General features: G+C 47.0%; 2 long non-coding RNA genes across 2 annotated transcripts in view; one reads left to right on the top strand and one right to left on the bottom strand.

Annotated features, from left to right (window-relative positions):
- The window catches only part of LOC117874586, a 92,381-nt gene extending 76,369 nt beyond the window's left edge, over positions 1 to 16,012 (bottom strand). The window contains exon 1 of the long non-coding RNA XR_004645033.1: positions 15,870 to 16,012. This is a non-coding gene — a long non-coding RNA (uncharacterized LOC117874586). The remainder of the gene's footprint in view (positions 1 to 15,869) is intronic.
- LOC117874587 lies at positions 14,864 to 20,694 on the top strand. The gene is made up of 3 exons (XR_004645034.1): positions 14,864 to 15,072; positions 15,898 to 16,014; positions 20,566 to 20,694. It is a non-coding gene; the product is annotated as an uncharacterized LOC117874587 (long non-coding RNA).
- Positions 20,695 to 22,995: the final 2,301 nt, after the last annotated feature.

Here is a 22,995-nt window from a genome sequence, read left to right as displayed (position 1 = left end):
CATGCCTGAGCAATATTTTTATATTCCTCTCTGGTCATTTGTCCAATCTTCCACTTCTTGTAACCTTCTTTTTTGCGTTTAAGATCAGCAAGGATTTCACTGTTTAGCCAAGCTGGTTGCCTGCCATATTTACTATTCTTTCTACACATCGGGATGGTTTGTTCCTGCAACCGCAATAAGGATTCTTTAAAATACAGCCAGCTCTCCTGGACCCCTTTGCCCTTCATGTTATTCTCCCAGAGGATCCTGCCCATCTGTTCCCTGAGGGAGTCAAAGTCTGCTTTTCTGAAGTCCAGGGTCCGTATTCTGCTGCTCTCCTTTCTTCCTTGTGTCAGGATCCTGAACTCGACCATCTCATGGTCACTGCCTCCCAGGTTCCCATCCACTTTTGCTTCCCCTACTAATTCTTCCCTGTTTGTGAGCAGCAGGTCAAGAAAAGCTCTGCCCCTAGTTGGTTCCTCCAGCACTTGCACCAGGAAATTGTCCCCTACACTTTCCAAAAATTTCCTGGATTGTCTGTGCACCGCTGTATTGCTCTCCCAGCAGATATCAGGGTGGTATAATAGTAAGTTTCTCAGCCCAGGATTTACTAGTAGTTCAGCCTTTCTGATTGTGACTGAACTATTACTAGTGATATTTAATCAATTCTCTTATTTTAGCTCACTCTTTGAAGATACTGGCCCAGATGTTCAAAAGTTCTCAGCAGTCTAAAGCTCCTGTTAGGCACCTAAATGAATGGCCAGGTTTTCAAAATTGCTTATTCCATTTATGTCAGTGGGAGCTGCTGGAGCACTGCTGAAAATATGTCCCCCAGTGTTTTAAACCTGGGGCATTTGTATTTTGAGATGCCACCGACCTTTAAATGCTAACCCGTTACCCCTTAATACTAGCATAGTGTAGAATAGTATCCCTTAATACACAGAATCGTGCGTGGCTGTTGCACTAGAGAAGGCATTTCCAGCAACATGGAAGCCACCTCTTTTTCTCTCATCCTCTTGATGTGTCTAGAACATCCGTGACTGCCTACCTGTATTCACATCATAGGGGCACCTAAACTTTGTCAAACTGAGGACTATGATGACAACTTGCCAGGAGCCTGCATTTACACCTACTTTTCATAAAATGGAGCCGATGGTTTTAATATAACTTAGTGGTCGTTGCAGACTACAGAGCCCAGCATTCAATGATCCAAGATGTATTCCAGAGGCAGTGGCGTGTATATCTGGACCTCTTGAATCAAGATAAGGCCCTGCACGCTGGACCTTTTAGTCTCATCCCTGTATTAATGATGAGCAGCATTTGTTGAACTTTGCAGGCTGATTCAGCCCAGCAGTGTGCATTCTGCCTGTGCCCTGTTGTGTGTGGAACACCTCTGCGCAAAAAAAAAAATTCTCACCACTTGCCAAAAAGAATTATGCTTTCATACATGACTGCTCATCAAGCAAATCCTGGCTCTTCTGCAGCATTCTAGTGGAGAACACGGGCATGTCTCACTCTGTTCATTGATTAACTAAATACGTATAATGGAGTTCTTTTAACCCTCACATTTTATGACAAACATACAGAAGCACCTTGCAAAGTTTATTGTTGTAAGATATTGTTCCACTTCTACAGCTGCTCCTGAACTGAACCACGCTCCTAATGTGTCTCTTTAAACTTCTGTTGTACCTGGGATTAACTGGGGGAAAGCAGTTACACATCCTAAATCCCCAGCTGTCATAAACCCTTTTTATACATTCCCTCCCTGCATTGTTCTGCAAACCCATCATGTGCTCGGGGATAAGTCCCTTGGCACATAGGTTTCACTTTCTTTTAATACATTTTGTAATCAATTTTGTCAGCACTTTTGCTTGAGAAATGTAAATTTTAGATCTCAATACGCTGGGACCAGTCAGGACCGCAGAGTGTGGGAGACAATGGGCTGGTGAAGGAATAGGATTGAGCTATTACTGTGGGGTTGGAGTGCAGAACAGGACTTACAAAATATTGCCACTAAGAGCTGGTCCACATGCAGTCTTTGCATTGATTTAACTGTCTCCATTTATTCAATATAGTTAAATGGATGCAAAAACCTGTGTGTGGACCAACCCTAAACACAAGTATTCACGTGGACCTGATGACTTTGGGTGTTAGAAATGGGACAAGAAAGCCTCTCTCCCCTAGGCTATGGTGGGCATAAATCCAGCCCAGGTCCATGTTCCCATGTGAGAGCTGTTTGGTGGGCTGTGTGATATTAGTTGGGGGAGGTGTGTGCTCTCACTCCAGTTCTTATGTGGTGAAATGTACTCCTGCATAGAGGGCCCACAGAAGTGGGTCTCAGATGATGGATAGGGCTTGTGCTGGTCTTCTGGACAGGGATGAATTTACCCATTGTGAATAAGTATCCACAGCACAAAACACTGTGGGTGAAATCATGGCCCTGTTGAAATAAATGACAAAACTCCCATGACATCAGCAGAGCCAGGATTTCACCTGTGGTCACACTGGCTCTCATTGGCAGCCTCAGAAGACAGGATAATTAAAGACTGAACACCCCCTAAAGGCAGTCTCTCCAGGCCAGAATTGAGGTACGTTGGAAGATTGAAAAAAATAGGTTTGTTTTGTCTGGAGAAGACAAGACTGAGAGACATGATAACAGTTTTCAAGTACATAAAAGGTTGTTACAAGGAGGAGGAAGAAAAATTGTTCTTCTTAACCTCTGAGTCTGGGACAAGAAGCAGTGGGTTTAAATTGCAGCAAGGGTGGTTTAGGTTGGACATGGGAAAAACGTCCTAACTGTCAGGGTGGTTAAGCACAGGAATAAATTGCCTAGGGAGGTTGTGGAATATCCATCATTGGAGGTTTTTAGGAGCAGGTTAGTCAAACACCTGCCAGGGATGGTCTAGATCCGGGGTGACCAATCTGAGCCTGAGAAGGAACCAGAATTTACCAATGTACATTGCCAAAGAGCCACAGTAATATGTCAGCAGCCCCCCGTCAGCTTCCCCCCACCCCGCTCCCAGTGCCTCCTGCCCACCAGCAGCCCCACCGATCAGTGCCCCCCTCCCTCCCCGCACCTCCCAATCAGCTGTTTCGTGGCATGCAGGAGGCTCGGAGGGGGAAGAGGGAGGGCACGGCAGGCTCAGGGAAGGGGTGGAGTGGGGACAGGGCCTGTGGCAGAGCCAGGGGTTGAGCAGTGAGCACCCTCCAGCACACTGGAAAATTGGCGCCTGTAGCTCCGGCCCCGGTGTCAGTGCCCATACAAGGAGCTGCATATTAACTTCTGAAGAGTCGTGTGTGGCTCCGTAGCCACAGGTTGGCCACCCCTGGTCTAGATAATACTTAGTCCTGCCATGAGTGCAGGGGACTGGACTAGATGACCTCTCGAGGTCCCTTCCAGTCCTATGATTCTATATGATTCTATGATTGGTGGGGGAAGCTTGCAGTGTTGCTGCATCTATCCTATATCTAGAAGCTGTCAGTCTCTAGAGCAGTCTCAAGCCCCTTCCTCCAGAATCAAATTCACTCTAAAAGAAAAAAAGTCTAGATACCAATTACATGAAAATCTGCTGCAGGTGGCACACTACTTCAACAGAATCTTTTCACTGAAGCGGGTCCATTTGAGCAGTTCAGCAGAAGTTCCATTCAAATGAATGCCCCATCAGGAGGAACGTGACCGCCTAGGATAGGCACATTTTCCAGATACACCTGGAATGCCACAGGCAAGATGAGACGGATGAAGAGACCCAGCTGGGATAACAGACTAAAACACACACATAGGCACAGGTCCCAAAAATAAGCATCTCAGGAAAGATCTGAATTGATTGATAGACAGATTATTATTACATTCCGGAGTAATCATTTGACAACAATCACATGGCCCATTGCCAGCTGGCACCATGAAGCCATCACTGCTATTCCTTCATTGCCCAGTAAACACTGCACCCAGAATACAGCCCTTGTTGGGCTGAGATAACCTAAGAATGGAAGCACAGAAGCCAAAACCATCTCCTTGAACAATGAGAACCGAGGTAAGCAAAGCTGCACTGACAAAATACATATTTCAACAATTTCGGTCTTTGTTTTTGCTGGGGCGGAGTGGGATGGTTGTTTTCATTTGGACATATTTCTGCTATGTCAAGCAGGCCGGTGGCAGCTGTGAGGAGCTCACGTGATGGCCTCATTTTGTAGAGGAAGATAACAACTGCAAAGACAAAGGTTTGGAGATTGATGCCAACATACCAGACTGGGTAAACGTGCCCAGGGCACTCTAGACAGGGTGAGAACTTTTGCTCAGCTTTTGATAAGGGGTTGTCTCCCAAGAGCTCCTAGCAGTCTAGTGTAATTCCAGCAGGCCACTTTCTTATCAAAGGTCATGGAGAAAAATTGGGGGGGAAATACAAAACAAATGCCAATGTTGTGAAGGTTTATTTATTTTTGTTAATGTTCCTGACATTGTACCTCGTGCTGGCAGAACGGCTGAGTGGAAGCAGTTCGGTGGCAGCAATGGAAATTCCTCAGTTTATCAGCAGCATAGCTCAGGTCAGCTTGTGGAGTAGCTTTGCACTGACGTTTGAGCAAGGCACTGGCACAAAAGGATTGGGGGAGATGGGGTTCAGAAATAACCAGGGTCGTTTAGGGAGATTAGAATGTGAACCAGCTCCTTCCCACAGCATATTCGAACGAGGTTTTCACCACAGCACAGTCAATTAGGTTGATCCAAATGGGGATCGCTGGCCTTTCACCCAACACGTCCTTCTGAGATGTTGAGTTTGGCAGGGGAGAGAATGACTTTTCTTAGGCAAAATTAGCATTGACTTGAATGAACGAGTCAGGGTTGGAAGAGTTGGCCCATTGAGTCACTTCTGGTTTTAGTAGATGAGACAGTTGCTCGCTTCTTGTTCTAGCTTGCCATTGTAGGCCACGTGACTCTGTAATGTGAATTAATTCTCAGTAGTCAATAGCCATCAGCCAGAGTAGAACCGAAGTCTTGAGCTTCCTTTGCAGAACCACACCCTCCAGAAACAACTAACCATAATGTCTCACTCACACATTTTGAATGCAGGCAAGGGACTCATCACTAGAGTCTTCCTAAGCTGGCATGGCTCCCACTCAGGCCATGAGGAGCAGGATGGTTTTGTGGGTAAGGTACGGTACTAGCACTCAGGATCCAAGGCTGGTCCTAGCACAGATTTCCTGTCTGACTTTGGACAGTTCTCTTACTCGCCTTGTGCCTGAAGCCTTGTGTCCCTCTTTGGAAAATGGTGACAGTGATTCTTCCCTGTCTCGCCAGATTGTTATGAAGATCAATTCACTATTGTGTGTTAGGCTTTCAGATACATCAGAGATAGGAGCCATATAAATACAGACTCATGGAGTTTAAGGCCAGACATGACCATCAGATCATCTGACCTCCTGTGTCTCACAGGCCACCAACACCACCCAGCACCCTCACACTACACCTAACAACTGAAATGAGACCAAAGTATTACAGCCCTCAGGAGACTAGACTGTCATGTGCCACAGGCAGAGGATACGAGGGACTGAGGTGCACCAGTGCCCGAGTTCCCCTGCAATGGCAGGGAAATGATTAAGTGCAATATAGCCAGATAATCCTGCAAGTGACCCACACCCACACACTGCAGAGGAAGGTGATAAAACCCCAAGGTCACTGCCAATCTGTCCTGGGGGATAATTTCTTCCCAACCCCACATACAGCGCTCAAGTAGGCCCTGGGCATGTGAGCAAGAACCAGCCTAGACAGACAAACTGCAGGATATACTGATAAATAGGAAACCTATCCCAAAAGCTAGGATTTAGAGAGGGATCTTCAAGGGATCAGAGGCAACTCTCACAGAGCAGTCTGAGTAAGTTTCTGCCCAGGTCCTTACTTCACAGTTGGTGGTGCTGAATGGTCCATGACATGCCTCAGGACTGGGAATGACATCTCAGCATCAAAGAATGCTAGCTGGCTACTGCAACAACCTCCTGCCCTGGAGTGTTCCTTCCCACAGTAGTACCAAGTATCACTGGCTGAAAACCTCTGGAGTGTAAGTGGAGGTCAGGGCATGATCACAAGTAAAGTCCATATGCTACTGACTCCGCTCCAATGTAGGTAGGACAAACTACCCTAAGATAGCCAAAGACTAAAAAGGATAGTGTAATGGGGGCACCTGCCATGTGATATGTGCAAGATACCTACAAGCCTGAGAGGTGTATGATTTCACTCCTTTATTCTAGGGTTGAAAATACCTCCAATTTTCCTTCCTTCCATACACCCCTCCCTGGTCTCTCTCCACCCTCTCTTTTGCTCTCTCCATTATGTCAATAATGCAGAATGGCTGAAAGATTATCCAGCACTTGAGGAACATGCAAACAATGGAGATAAAAGATAAAAACCATCAATGAAGATCTGAAGTAATTTGTCCCAGCACCTTGTGGTAATGCCCAAGACAGATTTCTTCCCTATCTCCATCCCAGTCCTTAATGTCTACTTAGAAATTAGCTTCAGTGGGAGTTGTGAGAGAAGAATCTGAGCCCAGGATCATGGCATTCCTATTACTCATGGGATGGGCAAATATAGAGAAAAGGGGTGTAGAAGCCACAATAGCTATTTTTCCCCAACAACTTTCTCTGTCATGTGGTTGAGAAAACACCACTGGCCAATAAATACAACAATAGCATCTTGGTCACTAGTCTCCAGCCCATGACCATGGTTGGGGTTATCTTGGATCATGTAGAGATTCGAGCAGCTGGAAGGTAGTTAGAATTTTCCTTCTAATGATGTTTTGGCTTCATTTCCTCCACCTCCTGCTGCTACCTTTATTTAATCTGGTAAATATGAGATTTCCTGAGTTATAGCTTTTGTATTTATTCATGGATCTGATTGCATTGGTGTTGCTATTAATGCCTTCCCTGGGGAAATGCCTGCCAGGGGTGGGAAAAATCATTTCCTTGTTTGTTCAGAGCAATCACATTAAATACAAACCCAGCTGAGCTAAACGTGTGACTGTTATCAAGATTAAAGTGATGGTTAGATCCTGAGGCTGAAAGATGGCCCAACAGCTGTGGAAACTGTCCAAAGACTGCACAAACTGAAGGTCTCTTTCAGGGTTCAGAGTGCATTATATTGTGCAATGTGTTACAATCAGATACACATATGTAAAGAGACAGGGTCACAGAGAAGCTACCAGTTTGCAAATACATTACTGTGGAACCATCCATTTGGAACAGGAATGGCTGGCATGAAGAGCTGGTTACCATGTGCAAAGCTCCAGTTTCAAAATCTCAAATCAAGCACATTACGTCCACTGGCTTTTTGCTTCAACCTTAATGAAGTGAGAGAAGCGAAGTGCTGGCTTTACTTACAACCAACACCGTCTGGGTATTTCTAGTGCTTGGAGTGGGGGAAAAGAGAAGGCGTAGTTAAGGGCAGCATGCACCATGGACGATACGTCCTCAGCCATAGGGATCCGCACTTATTCCTCCCCCATTCCTCACCCCTGCTCTGGGCAAATTGGGCCACTACCACCCATTTATGTTCTGTCTCCCACCTACATTGCAGCACCTTCTTCCTTGCAGGTCCCTGCCCCTGGAAGTCCCTTCCTGTGTCAAGCCTCCATCCTCATCTCCAAATGCATTTATTCCATGAAGCCTATAAATCCAAATCCTCCCAACAAAGGCACGCTATCCCTACTCCCCTCCTGGAACTGCACCATGTTACATCTCTGCTCTGGTCACCCAGTGCACTCACTGAATATTTTTGTTGCCCCTTAGACTGGAAGGTCCTTGGGGTCTTGTCTCCTCTTTGTTCTGTAAGTGCCACGCAAACTGTCGTAGCTCTACACATAATAATCAATACCAGTAATTAATAAAGAGTCTAGACCTGCCCACTTGGAAATGTTTTATCACATGTGCTACCTGGTTAACAGAAACCAGAAATATTTGACCCATGTGTTTTTTCACCTGCTGCAGTTTGTGCTATTGGCAGTCACTCTGCCCATAGCTGAGCTAAAGAATGTGTCGTTGCTAATGGATAACTATGGGGTGTGAAGCTGCATGTGAGAACAGCATACACAACTGGGGTGAGAACAGGAGGGAAGGATGGAAAGAGACTCTATTGTCTACAGTGCTGCTGCTGAGCACAGTTTAATGTGCCCTTCGTGAGAACGTATCTTGTGCCCAGGCAGAAAATGAAGCTAGCGGAGAACACAGCTGCCCACCTGTGACACAGAGCACATAACAGCTGTGCTTCGGAATCTGCACTGGCTGCCAGGCTGAGTTCCCAGGGGTTGTTTATAACCTGTAAAGCCCTAAGTGGCTTAGGACCTGGTTAGTCCAGAAACTGCCTGTCTCCCCATACCATAGTGCCGCAGCTTCAGTCAGTGGGGTTGCTTAACCAAGAGCTTCCTTCCTCCCAGTTTAAATAGGAAGGGGCTGGCAGCAGGGCATCAGAACTGGCTTCTCCTTGGCCTGCCACGGCCTGGCACTGTTAACATTCCAGATGTGCCATACAGCCCGCCTTTATTTCAGGCATTTCGGAAGGGTTGGGCTGAGCGATATGGGGAGGCAGATGGGGCTTCCGATGTGACTATTGTGGTGGGAGTATTCATTGGTGGTTTTTAACTATTGTATTTTGAAATTTTCGAATTCTAGCCGATGGGCGGAGGGGTTCTTTAACAACCTGAAAAAAAACAATAATTCACTCTGCATGAAACAGTGTGGGAATTGCTTGTAAACACAGCACCGATGCAAACAGCACATGCACGGCTGCACTTAGAATGTCCCAGACATTCTTCCCTCTTGCCCTGCTTTGGAAAAGAACAACCCTTTACCTCCCCGCATCTCATGCTGTTATTACATTCCCAACCTGCAGTGTTGGTCCATATCTTAGTGGATCCAGTGGTAATATACGGGCTAGCAGGGCCTGCAGGTCTCCAGTCAGAACTCCACTCAGATGTCTGTCTTTGGTTTAACTCAGCATTGTTTCATAATGCAAGACCTCTTTGGTGGTGTCACAAAAATCCCACCTCCACAGTAACAACCTGGAACTACAGCTGAAGGCTAGGGTAAGCTTGGTCTTTTCCTGGTATCTTGATAGTTTTGATGCAATGCAGCTAGGGCATTCTGTCAGGCCGTAACAGGTGGCATCAAGCTATTAATCTCTTTCTGAGCACAATATGACTGCTGTGTGAGTATCCTCGCTTTTGGGACTGCGTCATCTAATGAGAGGTGCTGCTGAACTGTCTATCGAGGCATTTATACCATACGCAGTACCATGGTCTCTGAGGACCTGCTATTAAAGTGATGTTTATCGCTGTCTAGCTACATCCACAGCATGACACAAAATGACACTACAGGAGATGAGCTAGACACACATGACATGAGCAACACAGGCAATAATGGAATACTATGTAATACACGGGCATGGTACAAGCGATCATGACCCCCTGTTAGCAGCTGGCCCCGGCAACGCAACAGCCTGTATTATGTTCCCAGTGACCACGCAGCCTATTACTGTCTCACAGCTTTAGGACTTCTCCTATAGCTTAAGCAGTGGGAAGCTGTGCTTTGTGGCGCTGAAGGACCTGGGTTTGTTTCCAGATGACGACTGCAGTGTGTTTGTCTGTATGCAACCACAGTTGATTACAATGGTGTGGCATGAGAGAGCTCCATATGATGATAATACGAACAAGCAATAAACCAAGGAGGAAGGATGGTTTTATGGGTGAGGCACTAAACTGAGACTCCAGTGACTTGGCTTCAGTTCCTGCCTCTGCCACAGCCTGGCTTTGTGACCTTGAGTAAGTCACTTTGTGCCTTAGTTCCCCCTTCTGCAATGTGGGAAGAACCATACTTCCCTGTGTCACAGGGGTGCTGTGAGGATAAATGCATCAATGTTTCTGAGGCTCAGATTCTATGGTCATGGGGGGGTGTATAGACAGCAGCTGCCACCTTGACCTGACACAATACAATGTGCAGTGACTCCAGATTACACCATGTGACACGACTGAGCATTTTTCCTTAGAGAGGGAAAATAGCAGAAACATTTGTAACTGTTCCACTTTCCTGCCAACATATTTTCTTTATGTAAAGAAAGACCCTGGCGGCCCTGAAGAGGCCAAGAGGTGCCCTCGCTCCTTCAGAAAAGAGAACCTATCAGGTAAGGATGCCAGCATACCAGGCTGGGTAAATTTGTACACACACTTCAAACAACAATAGGTGGCCCTGCTATCTGATAAAGGCGCCCTGCAGGAGTCTGGCTGCGGGACAGAGGGAATCAGAGGTCATGCCATGAATTTCAGTTATGTTGATAGGAAAGGAGCCAGATAGCATCTACAGTCCCAGAGAAAGGAAATAAAGAACAGAAAACGTAAACTGACGTAAAGGGTTGGCAAACAGCAGACTAGAAACAGCTTCAGGAATGACAAGAACAGGGAGTTTTCCAGCATTACGGGGCTGCCTCAGTTACAAACATCTATGTCTGCTCTTTGGCACAAGACTATGTATTTCCTCTGCCTAGTCTCCCCTTGGCTCAACACAGGCCTGTATCTGAGCATTACACTCACCAACTCAAACCAACAGACAAACACTGTAGACACATTTTAAATAAATCTATTAAATAGCTGCCATATTCCACACCAGAGGGAGCTGCATTTCAACATTAGAGAGCTGGTTCCCGTGTGTGTTTATAGATTAACAGATAGAGAGAGAGATTACACACATAAAGTGCATACTTCGTGCTTTGGGATCCTGCTGTATGAAAGGATCTAAAATTATGATTGTATTGTATTGTATTATAATTAAGCCAGAGATAGAAAAGTCCTAAGAGATCACTAGTACATCCCTTACATAAATAATGCAAGAATGCTCCCTAGAGTAAAACATTCAGAATTTTATCCAGTCTGTTTCCACCATTTTCCTAGGGAGTTTATGCTACTGTCTCCCTTTCGCCAAGAGGCCATCAAAGCCTTTGGTAGAACACTTAGCTGTAGAACAACGATGTGGAGCCTGAACTCTGAGCGGGAACCAAAGCAGAAGTGGCTTCAGATCTAATGGGTTCTAAACCAACCTTCTGAAAATACAAAATACACATCTGAAGTTTCAGTTTAAGGCTCATCTGTAGAGCCTGATCCAGGACCCATTGAAGTCACTGAGTTTTTCCATTGACTTCACTGGGCTTTGGACCAGGCCTTCAGTGATGTAAATTCATTACTGTTCGGTCGTCTGATTTGGTTCTTAGTCCAATTCCTAATGGGAAGCTTCCTTCCCTCCTTTCTCCTCACACAATCCACCATCACAAATAGCACTAATTAGCCCTCTTGTAGGGAGCCTCAGCAAAGGGACCAAGAAACGAGACACGCTGATGACAGCATGGGTTAGAAGCTTGCATTGTGCTTACCCATGCTGTTTCTCTCTCCGCACTTCATGACTACCATCAGCGCTTTTCATCAGCATGAAATTCACTTCTTCCAGGATGATGGGCTGACCCCCGGCATTGCTCCAGCCCCCAATGTTGGGTCTCTCCTCTATCCTCACTCTTCATCTCTCATGTGATTGTCCAGCTTCCCAACTTTAGCTCAAAGTACCCCAGGCCCTTAGCTTCTGTGACACCATCTTGGGGTGCCCAGGACTGTGAGTCATCTTGTTACCCCATGCCATAGCAAGAGAGATACTTGTTTGTACTTAATTGGGTGTCTGTTAGCAATCCAAACAATCTGCTCCAGGCCCTGCCAACCCTTACTTTGCCTTGAAAGTTAACAACAGATGTACCCAAGCCGCTCTGGAAATGTCTCACTGTACTATCCAGCCCCTGTCAATGGACACCCAAAGTAATTACCTGGTTGGCTGTTCCCAAAGGAACAGTGTACACACAGCTTGATTGGTACAACTCAGGATCAGGCCCTATATAACACTACAGCACTGAGATATATTTATAGTGAAACAATCATAAATTTGTGATCAAAGATTAAGATTTAAGAATATTGAGTAAAGCTAATGGAAACAGAAATGGTTAGATATTAAACAAAAAGTATAACACTCTACTTAGTCTGCACTAAATTTAACAGGCTAAAATCCTTGTTTAGTTTAGTTTCTCACATCACCACCCCATATGGCTGGGATTCACCATTCATGGATGCAAAAAGATGGCTAACAGATTTCCCTGTCCCCCAATTATAGTCCAGTAAACCTTTGAAGTGGACCTCTAGCCAAATCTCTCTTTCCTCTGCTGTTCTTCTCTTCTTGTTGATGTCCCATTACCCTGTTAACTCATGTAAATGGGGCTTCCATTTAATCTGTGTATGAACTAGGTTAACCAGTGAATATACATCCCTTTGTCTCGCAAAACTAGTTTTTCACCTCTGCAGGGGGTGGTAACAGCTTGATACAAACTATACGGGCACATTTTCAGTATATAGACATAACTTTTTAAATGTCATCTGTACATACATTCAACAGCTGTATTAATGACCAGCATGATCCCGGGTTTCATTTAAGAGCTCCACAACATTCTTTGTAGATAAATATTATGACAGCAAGACATTGGGCGCAGTGAGTTTGTCAAACCTCTCAGGGGCTACCGTTACAGAACCGTGAACCCTTTGCCAGTTGACATTAAGGGTTTCTTAGGGTCACAGCTTCTCAGTCACATGGTCCTGCTAGGACCTCTCTCTACATTTCCCCTTCTTGGTAAATGGTAAAAACAGCCCACCCCAAGAAAGCAGACAGCATCCTCATGGCAATTTCATGGCCAAGAAGGGCCAGGTTCAGAGACTTTATCCAATTGTCCAGAGGAAGAAAGTTTCTGTTGTCATAAGTTCCCACCCTTCTCTCTCAGAGGCTAGTGCTTCACCGGGATCTTCAAATGTTACCCCAGATGCTTATTTCGCTAGGATATGGTTACTGAGACCTTGCTAAAATCCAGAAGCTCATCCACGTCCCTTTTCCTATTACAGAACTTGAAGAACAGTCCGTTCTTATGTCAGAAGACGTCCATTACATCTGCTGAACAGCCCCTCAGTAAAATCCTAGGATTTTCCCACCACGCTTTTTGATGAAGGCATTGCCATCATGTCCCTGAAGCAACATCAGGCTTCTGCTCTGAAGGTAATGAGGGTGACCATTCGAAGTATCCCACTGGTTAACAGCCTCTGTCCAGATGCTTCTTTGGAGCCCTGGTTAGCTTTGCACCGCCTCTTAAAGAGATGGTCCCCACTAAGAGGTTGAAACTAGTTTTATAGGGGTTTTATAAGCTTCCTTTTGAGTCTATGAAGGAGGTTCTTCTGTTAAGGCTCCATTTCTAATATTGGTTGTCTTTGCTTTCGAGGGCCCACTCCAGGGAAGTACTTAAACATGTGCCTGACTTCACGCATGCGAATAGTCCCATTAAAGTGAGTAGGATTATGCATGTGCTTAAAGTTAAGCACATGCTTAAGTACCTTGCTGAATCAGGGCCTAGGCTTCTGAGATGAAAGCTCTAGCCTGTACAGACCTATTCCCCACCCATGGAGTTGCCATACATGCTGTACCATCCTTTGCGCACAAACAACACAGTGATTTTCACCAGAACGAGACAACTGTTCTATCTTCTTCCATTCTGCTCTGCTCTCTCCAGTGAAGCTGAACAACGTCGCCACAGCTTCCGGCAGATGTCGAGGGAGACATTCAATTCTATCTGACTAGAGCATCAGAATTTCACGCTTGTGAGACCGTGTCCATTTCCTCTGAGGAGCCAAAGGAAAGGCAAGAAGCTCATACGAATGTCCTGTCCAGTGAGATTAGAATGTATATTATTGAACTCTATGCCACTTGGGGACAGCCAAGGCAATTACTACTTGTTCCACATGAAGAAGCTCTGTCTCCTGGGTTGAAATGGGCGACCCACCCCAGGGATAGATCTGCAAAGCTTCTGTGCAGTCCTCCACACCCACCTTGGCTAGACATTTGGAGGAGGCATTGCTTGGTAAAACTGTTCTAGCTTCTGTTCTTCAGACGTAGTCCCACACTGCTCTTTAGAAGGAATGCAGTGTAGATCTCTCCTCATTAGAAACTGACTTTGGCCACTCAGAGTACAGACAACTTTTATTAGCTGTAAATAGTGTTTTTCCAATGGACGAAGTCCGTGCTATCTACACAAGGAAAATGGCCCGTGGTGCTCCTAACGTGCCTCCATTGAAGTTGAAGCAGTGTGGTTGCTAGTGTAGACAGGGCTAGCCCATTTTCAATGCCTGATGTAGAAAGTGCGCAGGATGTCTTATTCCTCCATGCATCTAGCTCACATTCTGCAATGCGTGCTGAAAAAAATTTGACCCTCATTTACACTAGTAGTGGCTAAACCACTTTCAACCATCACTGCTGGGTAGATGCCAGAGGCGGAGTTGTGGTTGACACCCATACCACAAGTCATTTTCCTAGGGCAGGGGTTCCAAGCCTAGGGAACCCCAGAGAATTGGGAACAGGTTTCAGAAGCATCATGACCACTCTCCCTTTTTCCTTTTCAGCCTTTACAGTTGTGAAGATAATCTGCAGAATATGAATAGAGCATAAACCTATGCAGCAATGCCTGCCTGAATCTGCAATCAACCTGAAACGATAGCTCAAGGATTCTTAACTACCATGTCCACCTCATCTCAGTAAATGAGAGGGAGATCCTGACTAGATCTCAGCTAGATGGGAAGACGGGTCCCTGTGGGATCACAGTATGGAAAACATTGAGAATCACTGTCGTAGTGTAAGCAGGGCCTTAGTCATTCGCTTTTATTGCCAGCTGGCAATAAATTAGCTTGCTACTGTCCTATTTCTGAGGCATCTCTAATAAGGACAGTGTCTGTTAGTGGTTTATACTTGGCATTTTCTAGATAAAAGTTTTTCCACTTTAACTAAGCTTGAGTGAGATGCCATTATTTCTCTTGCCAACTTCATTCCAACCAAGTGTCTCTCACCATCCCGCTTCTGCTTCTTTTTATAGTTAAGTGCCATAGGGGAAGCTAAGAGGAGACTTGAGCCAACCTGGGCCAGCTCAAAAGTTCTACGGTTTCTGCCTGTTCCAATGTTCACCCATCTACCTGGTCTGTGGGGAAATATCCGTTACAGGTAAGAAAAATTATCTAAGGGCCAGCTCCTCTGTTGCTGTAAATCACTGAAGACAATGGAGCTATGCTGAATTACACCATCTGAGGAACTGGCCCGTAAATCTTCAGGAAAGCAGGGAGCACCAGAAGGATTTTAGAAAAGGGAAAAGGAGTGACTTAAAAGATTATTTAAAACTGATATGTGTGCTGAATGCCTCCTGCAGCCTGGTTGTGTGGGGGGGAGCTTATCACATATGAATCTGGGATTAACTCAATATTCATGAGAGCTTTGCTGTTATCCTTTAACACTTTCCAGTTCAGTATTAAATCCAGCAAGGATATCACACCAACTTTCAAGGTTTCTCCCCAAGCTTTGTATGTTTTCCAGCATGAGAACTTATGGGGCACATACCATGAGTAGGACATAAATCTGTTCCATCACTGTGGATGCACTGCAGTGTGTGAGGAAGGAATCTTCAGATGGTCTATCTACCTACTCAGATGGTCCCCGTCTGATTTCATGGCTGTTTGACGAAGAGCACAGCACTGTGCTTGGAGAATGCCCATCTACAGTCATTCCAGTTGAGGCAAAAGCTCTAGACCATTAGAAACTTTCTGGTGGCTTCTTCTGGTACCAAGTTTTGTGGCCATTTCTTACAGTGGGAAAAGCATATCACTGAAGCTCCAAATCAACTCAATCAGAAAGGGCAGTGTTGAAAATCTCTGCCACCCACTTCTCTCAGTAATTAGGAAGCCAGAAACTCTTCTCCCAAAAGAACAACAAAGAATTATCCCCATAATTCGAGCTCCTATACTCACCTCTTAATTCATTTTTAATGCCTGCAAGGATTTTGCCTCTCAGCCCATCCTGGTTTTTGGCTTGGCAGACCCGATGAGAATGAACCATTAACCGAGTCTGATCAGCTGTTAAGGAGGAAGGAAACAGAAAGTTATCCTGGAAAAGGTACAGATCAAATCTCTGAACATAAAAGGAAATTTCAAGCTAAAGAATGAAAAGTGGAATGACATGTTTCATGCCTGGTGTTGATAAAATATTTTGCAACACTGGCAAACTTAACAGCTATTATTTTTAAGTATAATCTTTATGACCTCAAAGGGGTGATAAGGTAGTTAGAGAAAATGTTTGTGAAAGGTTGTGCATTTTCCTAGTGAACTAAGATTTTCCCTCTCCCCTCCCATCCAAGGCTAACATTCAAAATGGAAGCTTGGCACTTGCACCCTGTGTCGGAACTTGGAAGCTGTTTGTTTAGCTTTCCCCGAGATATTAGCTAGGCAGCCTTGCAAAGCAGGGCAAGAAAGGAAGCCCTGTGGAGTGGCACAGACGTCTGAGAAGCCGAGGGTGCATAACTCAAACTGCTCAAGTTTATTAAAACAAAATAGGTCAGTGGAGTTGCCCAGAGGGTTACGTAAGGCGGAAAGAAGCACGCCACAGGAGAGAAGGGAGCCTGTTTAAAAGGCAAAGCCACTCCAGTTTGTTTATGGCTGGAGATAACTGACTTGTGGTGTGTCTCTCTTCTCCAACGCTGACAGAGTAAATCACGCTATTTATCTACAGAGCTGATGAGGATTTGGACTGGGCTATTGTTTTGTGAGCTGTGAATTAAAGCAAATGAGGTTTTAATAATTATTGTTATTAACATTATTCTATTGTGTTATTATAATTGCATTTGGTCCCTGTGAAGGAAGTGTCATGGCTTGCAAATCGTTTACTTGCAGGGAATCTTAAGGATTATAAAAAAAATATCCCTGATTCCTCTGAAAAGGGTGTGTTGTGAAGGGTGGGTTTAAAAGGGTTTGTAAGCACTGGACACGGCAGTGTGTGCTTGGGAGCAAGGGTTCAGAATGTCGCGGTGTAACAAAAAGTCTGTTTCAGGCAGCTGGCATTCTCCCTCAGACCTGGAGATTAGAGGAGAGGAGAATAAGGTATTTGGGGAAGCAGGAAATGCCCATTTGGCCTTCGAACAGGCCTGTGCTGTGGTAATTTAGCCTTCTGGCTGCCTGCATCTCCTCCTCGCTTTCTGCAGCTCCAAAGACACAGCCTCCAATTTTGAACAGCGTCGACTCATTCTGGGTGCCCAAACTTTTGGGTGCCGGCCTCAGGCGGCCTGATTTTCAGAAGTGCCGAGCACCTGTGCCAACTCTTGACTTCCAGTGCAGCTGTAAGTGCCTCTTCCCCTCTGAAAATCGGACCGTAGGCATCCAAATGGGGGTACCCAAAAAAAAAAGAGGCACCCAAAATTAGAGGCCATGCTTGAAAATGTGGATCCCTCCCAGGCTCCCTTTTCATGTGGCCTCCCTGGTAGCCCTCTCCTGGCTCCTGAGATAAACTGGATCCCATATTCCTGCAATCTCAGCCCACAACACTGAGAGATCCCCAGGAATAAGACATAACCCCCATGTCGCAAAGGAGACCATGCGATCGGAGGGGATCTGATACTGTGGAAGGACACCTGACATTCTTTATACATTTAAGACCTGTGTGATACATCAACCCTCTTTGTTCCTATTCAAAAAGTGAACGGCTGGTCCAAAGACACTAGTTAAATCCAGCCTGGATGAATGGCTCCCCATCTATAGCAGATGAGCCAAACAGCCCATTTAGCATCTCACAGCACAGGTCCCTTTGCAGGAAATGCTTGGTGCGGTGATCGGGCCATTAACCCACTCGCCAGTTTGATGGAACTGTTTGCATTTTATACTGATACGAACTTGCCTTTGAAAGCTGCCAAGGGAGGCTTAATCCTCCCCGCTGGTTCTTCACCAGCCCCAAACCCCGCGCCCCAGCAGGCCTGCACAGCTAAATAGGCACAGGGACTGCTTGCTCCATCTTTCCCGCTCTAAAGGGGTGTGTCCCTGCAAAGGTGAAATTGGGCAGGGGAGGGAGGTGAGCTCTCTGCCCAACTGCCATGGTGAGGACCCTGCTTTCACTCTCCCTTTCATGGGCACTTTCCCTTTCAGGCTTTTCATGAGACAAGAAGGTGGAGCCAACAACCAGCAATAGCTATACTGACTTCAGTGGTCCTACACTGAATTACTCCAACTGAGAATCTGGCCTTACAGAGCACATCCAATAGTGTCCTAGTCAAGCATTCAGCTCTTTCTGAAAGAAACCCACAGAAATGCAGCAACCCATTGGAGGGTGGTCAACCGTCCAACAAACCCCCCTCTTTGCACCCAAACTCTCTTCTTTAGGGCCATTCCCCTCCCCTGACAGGCCTGCCCCTGTCTTGCAGGGCCTTGCTGCTGTATGAAATGTATTTCGCTTTGGCGCACAGACGCCTTTGCTCAGCTGGATCTGTTCTCTTATGGGGTCTTTCTTACTCTCGGGTGCCCCTGGAAATATGCCCTTTTTGCTGCTTTCTGCCAGGACTCATTAAAAGGGGCCAGTTGCATTTTGCTGTGCATGGAGGTAGCCATGTAAGGGGCTACAATGGAAAGGATTTTGCTGTTGCATGTGACCAGGAGCCTAAGCCCTGGGAGGGGAGAGGGCAGTTTGAGTGATATCCCCCACTGTGTTGAGCCTTTGAAACGCGGCATTTTCTAGCCCTTAAAGATTGCCAGATTCTCACAGGCTCCGAGAGGCAAAAAAATTAAAGCAGGTCTGTGCTCTAGAGAGTAACTGATGTAATTACGCCTACTTGTTACAAGGCACAGCTTTTCCCAGTGGGGGGAGGGGGTGGATTCTATCCAGGAGGTGTGTCCCTGATGACAAGCCATTTGGCCAATCACGGAGCGGAAAGATCATCACATTCATACCAAAAAGAAAAGAAACCGCCCTGGGGTATTTATACTGGGGATGGGGGTCAGAGAGGGAGAGTTGGCAAAGGGAGAGACTAGCAGCTTGCAACTTTGTTAACAAACTGCAGCTGAATCTAACAGGCCAGGTCCTTCCTGCTGCAAATCTTGCTTGCCTCTCCCACTTTCCTCACGCCATCGGAAACCTTTGTGAGCTGGAGTGAAAAGTTCAGCTGCTTTGACTGGCCCTTTCTGTCTCCCGCCTCCTAAGCGATCCCTACACCCCATACCCTGGGACCCTACCAAGGGCTGATCCAATCCACCCTTCGCCATCAGGGGCCTCCAGGAACCCAGAAGGGGAAACAGAGAGCCGGAGAGGCAGGCAGTCCCCCCCCACACACACACACACAGGGCAGTCACCTGTTCTGAATAAGAATTGTTTGACATTTCTGTGTTCCAGTGACAGGGGCTGCCTCAGTGCTGACTGGGAGCCCCGCTGATTAATAATTACCCATGCAGTGCGCTCCAGCTGTGCCTACCACGGTGGGATCCGGGTTTGCTCTATCTATGTTAAACAGCCAGAGAAAGAGAAGGCAGGTTTACTTTTAACCAGGGGGCAAATGGTCAGAATTTAGAAATGCTGAAGAACCAAAAAGATGCAGGTTGAACTTTTTGTTCTTTCCCTTAGAGGAGAGAAGCAGTGGGGTCCAAGAGAGAGGGCACCGAGTCGGCACTCAGGAGACCTGGGATCTGTCACTGGTCTGCTGGGTGAGCTTGGGAAAGGTTCAGCCTCTCTCTGAGCATCTGTATCTTTTCCTACCCTTAGTCTTGGCTGGTAAGCTCTTCAGCAGGACTGTCTCTTACCGTGTGTTTATATGGCGCAATGGAGCCCTGATTCCAGCAGGCGCTACTGTCACACAAAGAGTGCCTAATAATAAAAGTGCCCCTCACTGCACAAGGGGGACAAATAATAAGCCGGAGTCTTCTCTCAGTCAGGAGAAAACCCCTGGCGTCAGTGGACTTACACCAGTGTAAAGCCACAGGAACCGAGAGGGGAAACAGGACCAAGATGCCTAGCTCTATGGACCAATGTCAACTCCGGAAGATTCCCACTCCTCACCAAACTATAAGCCACCCCCCACACTAGAGCTCTGTCTGGGCAATTTTAGAAAAAACACCAGACGCCATCTGAGCCTTGTCAACACTAGGGCAGCTGCTAGTGCAGTGGAACTGGTGGGAAGGTGGGGAGGGGGGATAGTTTCCTAATGCACAAGCCAGCCTCAGAATGATAGGGGTTAGGAAGAAAAAAAACCCTGCATTCACTACTCCATACCTGCCTACTGTGGCGTTCGATACGCCTTCCTCTGAAGCACTTGGTGCTAGCCACCATCAGAGACAGGCTACGGAGCTAGATGGACCTCCGGGGTGATCCTATATGGTAGGAGTAGTCAATTATTTTTTGTCAAGGTCCAAATTTCTTGGTCAAAGTCCAGACTCCAGAGAAGAAAATAATAATAGAAAATAACAATAATGATAATAAGAAAAAAAAGATCTCCAGGTCTGTTCAAAAGCGTCTGGCGCTCCAGATTTGGCCCACGGTCTGCCTATTGACTACCCCTGCCATATGGCCATTCCTATGTTCCTAAAATTCCCTAGCATCGATATGGCCTGATGGAAAGGCCTGAGGTGTACATAGAGCCCTGGATCCCAGCAGACTCAAGCTATCGTGGGTTAAATTATTTCTTTTCATTTTATGCAGAACCAGAAGGGTCACAGCTGTAAGAAGAAAGAATCCCTCGGCAGCAGAGAGCTGATGACAGGTACCAGTAGGATTCCAAAGCTTCAGATGCACATGACTGAGAAGATATTTAGATCAGAAAGGGGCTGATTTGACATGCAGGTGCCCAAGACCCGCATTTGCTCAGAGGCCTTGGTCAGCTCAGCTAGGAGCAGGGAGGAGCAAACGGCACTGTTGGCTTTTTGCTTTGTTCCTGGGTGAAAGAGATGGATCCCACCCCCAGGGAAACCATCTGGCAAAGGATTCAAGGTGACATGATGAAAAATGATTTGCTTTCTGCCGTGAAGGTGGGAACTACTGGGGGTAAGAATCTTTCCTCTCTGTTGTGGTAGTGGGTGAACAGCAAGGACACACACACACGGCTCAGAGAGGGGTCGGGGCTCATCAGGAAACAGTCAGTTCAGCCTCTTGCTCTTCTAATGTGACGTTCACCCCTGTGCAGAGGGCCCACTCCAGGCCAATGCACCACTTAAGTTGGGATTTAAGTAGTGCAGGGGCCTTACACTGGTCCTTTGTATGGAGGTGAATTTCACCCCAGTGGGTTTATCCCACTCACTCATTTCTGTTCTCTGTAAGGACAGGAATGCCCCAGCCCAAAGGCACGAGCAGCCCCACCAGGGTGTAATGGGAGTTCCCACCCAGCAGTGTATTGCCAAGGCAGAGAGTGTGAGTCTGACCTAATGCTGGGCTAACTCCACTGCCTTCAACACAGTTTTACTACCTGGAGCGGGAGCAGGCTAGATGACTCATGCAATGACTGACAGAAAACGGACTGGCCCAGATCCTCCGCTGGTGTAAATCAGCAGAGCTTCACTGATGTCAGTGGAGCTATCTTGATTTACCCCAACTGAGGATGTGGCCCACCAACTTCAATGGAGCTGCGCCAACCTACATCAGCAGAGGCTCTGGCCCATAAGCTTTGCCCTGGATTGACCTATACATTCTGCCCCTGGTGCTGAGCCAGGCAGGAGTCACAGGGTAACGCCAACGGGGTTTTCTCCTTTCCAGGCTCAGCTACTTTTTCATGGCCCTTCTGCACAAAACTGTGCCTGGCTTTAACTTCAAGAGAGCAAAGGAAGTGGGTCCAAACCAAACCCCACCAAAAGGCCAGGCATGTGCTTTGATTTATTGTTTGTGGGGAGAGGGGCGTTTTATGTGCTTGTCTGTTTGGTTTGAATGAATCGCAGAGCAGGTGAAGGCTGTTGCATTTTTCCTGCTGGATGGCAGCTTTTCCTTGGTCATGGCCGGGTTACGTCTGGCCATGCAGCTCTGGGCCTCTGTGGAAGTGAGGGGGTGGGGGCCCTCACTCAAAGAGCTGCCCTGCCACCTGCTGGCAAGAGGGAGACAGCAGGCGACCTCAGTCAGGCTTAATTAAGAACTTCCTCTCTAGACACTCAAGAGATTTAACCCTTCTGAGGCTCTTTAGCCTTCTGGGACGTGCGTGTAGCAAGCACCTTCTTGTTCAAGGTGATGGGCGAGAACATTGGTGCTCTGCTCAGAAGACATCCAGAAGATACAGAAGGATGTGGCAGGCTTCTGCGATACCCCGCCCTGCAAAGCTTCCTATCCCACAGTACAACTTTGGGCCATGCAATGTCATCATGCACACACAAATCCTGAGTGAACAACACTTAAGGGAGAGATGTTTCCAGCTGAGCTGGGGCATGGGAGATTCAAGGAGGGTGTTCCAGGAGGCAGGCACTGCCGAGGGAACAGGGAACGGCTCTCGCTCTGACAGTGGTGCGATTGTGTGAAAGGAAACCAAAGAGAAAAGCGAGGAGGGAGCAGGGAGAGGAGGAGAGAGAGAGGTCTGGGAAGTCAGCTGGAACGCAGCCATGGAGGGGTTGAAGACCAAGAAGGGTGACTTTTAAATGGACAGTGGGGTGGAGACATCTGAGGATGGGGTGATGGGCAGGGCCGGCTCCAGGCACCAGCTTACCAAGCAGGTGCTGGGGGCGGCCACTTCGGAGAGGGGCAGCACGTCCAGCTGTTCGGCGGCAATTCGGCGGACGGTCCCGCACTACTTTCTCGGAGCGAAGGACCTCCCGCCGAATTGTCGCCGCAGATCGCGATCGCAGCTTTTTTTTGTTTGTTTGTTTGTTTGTTTGGCTGCTTGGGGCGGCCAAAACCCCTGGAGCCAGCCCTGGTGATGGGGTGAGTTGCAGCATTCAGCATGTGTTGCAGGCTGGAGAATGGAGACTTTGACTATTTCAACTCCTTATTCAATGGAGTCCCAATGCCCTAGATCAGTGTTTCCCAAACTTGGGACGCCGCTTGTTTAGGGAAAGCCCCTGGCGGGCCGGGCCGGTTTGTTTACCTGCTGTGTCCGCAGGTTCAATGCTCCAGGCCAATGGGAGCTGCTGGAAGCGGTGGTCAGCATGTCCCTCGGCC

This window comes from Trachemys scripta, chromosome 3 (assembly GCF_013100865.1).
Source record: "Trachemys scripta elegans isolate TJP31775 chromosome 3, CAS_Tse_1.0, whole genome shotgun sequence".
NCBI lineage: Eukaryota > Metazoa > Chordata > Testudines > Emydidae > Trachemys > Trachemys scripta.
This window is presented reverse-complemented; position numbering and strand designations above follow the sequence as displayed.